This window comes from Amphibalanus amphitrite, unplaced genomic scaffold (genome assembly GCF_019059575.1).
Source record: "Amphibalanus amphitrite isolate SeventyFive unplaced genomic scaffold, NRLGWU_Aamphi_draft 000439F_arrow, whole genome shotgun sequence".
In the NCBI taxonomy this organism is placed as follows: domain Eukaryota; kingdom Metazoa; phylum Arthropoda; class Thecostraca; order Balanomorpha; family Balanidae; genus Amphibalanus; species Amphibalanus amphitrite.
In genome coordinates, this window is record NW_024881933.1 from 492817 (window position 1) to 495362 (window position 2546).

Below are 2546 nucleotides of genomic sequence, written 5' to 3' on the forward strand. Positions count from 1 at the left end.
GACTTCGTCGGCGCGGCTCCAACTGCGACTTCGTCGGCGCGGCTCCAACTTCCAACTTCGTCGGTTCGGCTCCAACTTCCAACTTCGCTGGCGCGGCTCCAACTGCGACTTCGTCGGCGCGGCTCCAACTTCCAACTTCGTCGGCGCGGCTCCAACTTCCAACTTCGTCGGCGCGGCTCCAACTTCAACTTCGTCGGTACGGCTCCAACTTCCAACTTCGTCGGCGCGGCTTCAACTTCCAACTTCGTCGGCGCGGCTCCAACTTCCAACTTCGCTGGCGCGGCTCCAACTGCGACTTCGTCGGCGCGGCTCCAACTTCCAACTTGTCGGCGCGGCTCCAACTGCAGCTTCGTCGACGCGGCTCCAACAGCGACCTCGCCGAAGAAGACAGGAGGACCGCAACAGCGGGAATCAAACCACTCGAAGCAGTCCGAAACGCTGAAGAGAAGATACCACTGCCAAATGCCCGGCACGAGATGAGGAGTGGACGCCGCTAACCGGGTAGGCAGGAATGGACTGGATCGGGAACAAATCTGGCTCAACGTTAAACCAACTCGTTCCAGCTCAAATACTCCCCACAGTGGGCCTTATCGACAAGTACCTACGCAGCCGCGTTCATCACTTATATGCTAGTGAGCTACAGTGCAGTCTTATAACATCGATTACCAAACCACGTCAGCATGTACACTAACACTGCAGATATGTGACGTCACACAAAACCCACTAGTCACCAATCGGCTGTCACGTCCCCAACTTGTGCCGCTATAGTTCAATAAATGACGTCACAGCACTGCCGCTATCATTTATGACGTCACCCTTTACTCTACGCCACCAGAAACTCCCGAGTCATTATCACGTCACGTCACGTCACTAGTCCAACTTGACGTTAACTCGACCAGTTAAACCACGCAGCACACGGGTCGGCACTGCAGCGCTTTTCCTACCGTTGTAGGCGATCATGCTCCTGGCTTCACCAGACGCAGCAGTCGTCGGCACGGCTGGACGAACCATTGCAGCAGCTGCTCATCAGGTGCAGCAGTCGCTCCGCCGCCGGTTGGAGATCTGTCGAAACTCAGTAGGCGGAACTATGGTCAAGCGTACCCATTTTCGGGAACGCATTTTCGTTCCCATGTTTGGGAACGATAAACCCAAATATGGGAACGCCATGTAGGCATTATTTAAAACAAGAAAAAGAACCGTTAAATGACGTGCAAAAAATATAAAACGACCGTGAACCGCCTGATATTTGTCTCAATATTGTTGGGAAAGAGTTTGATATTGTAAGGCCCATCGTAGTTTCAAATCGTTCCCCTATTTCTAAAGCAGTCCATCATCCGGGCCGCGAACCCAAATTTGGGAACGCTCTCGTACACTGGCGCTGCAAGCGTTCCTTATTATGGGAACGGCGTACCCAAAATTGGGAACGATTTTACCGACGCCTTTCAGGGGCTCTTTTCATTAACAAGCATCACGTCCAACGCCGCAAATTATTGTTAACGCAACAATCATCAGATGACCTTTCCGGCAAGACCGTCGCATGTTTCGCCCGGTCTTCTGCGCTTTTATTCCCGTCGATCTCGCAGCGGGCACGCCCCCCTCTGCAGGATTACGTAATTCACAACGCTCAGCGATGTTCAACAAGGTCTTCCATACCTATATCCACCGTCCGTGCCGAGGGTGGAGACATGTCAAGCACCTGTCTGTTTATCACCGATAGTTGACGGGTACAAGGAAGTATCCAAAAATGGGAACGCTGAAGATGTTACACCCTCAAAACACCTAGTCCCAATGAAAATCTAGTTTTTTCCTTTCTTAATGAGTGTAAGTGGCAAAAGGCCTGGTAGGATGGGCACGAGGAATGGTCGAAATCAGCATAGAAATTATAAATAAGCCACACAGAGCGACCTATATAAGAGAAATTCCCCCAAAACGATCATGCTTAGAAACACGGAAGACAAAAACCACGCTCATGACGCTCCTTATAAAACAACGCTAAACAGCTAGCATCCAAATAAAATATGTCTTTCCGGGCTGATAAAATACAGCTGAATACTTTTCGACCACTTAAACTGAGTTTACAACAGTAGTTCGGTAAAATCACGCACGTTCTACGCGGTCGTCCGCCTCGACACCAAATGTCAACAATATCTCCTCGGGACTGTCCGCGTGTTCGCTTGCATATGTCAGCATCGGGTGTCGCTAGTATGAAACTTCATAACCAGGCGAAAATTATTATACTTGACCTCAAAATGTAAAAAACGCTTCATTTTCCTTAAAATTGCATGTTAAATATAGTGTAACCCATGTTTTCACCATTCCGTGATTTCAAAAAATCATTAAAAATATCATTCGACGGTCAATTTTCTTGTTCAACGGTCAGATTAAAGATAATTTTATAGAGACTTAGTAGATACTTAAATTAGCGTGCACTTTTTTGAGACGTGATGCACTAATGAGTTTTAGTGGGCGAACGGCCGAAAAATTACCTTCCGTTCTCATAAATGGGAACGCCCGTTCCCATATTTGGGAACTCCGTTCCCAAAAAT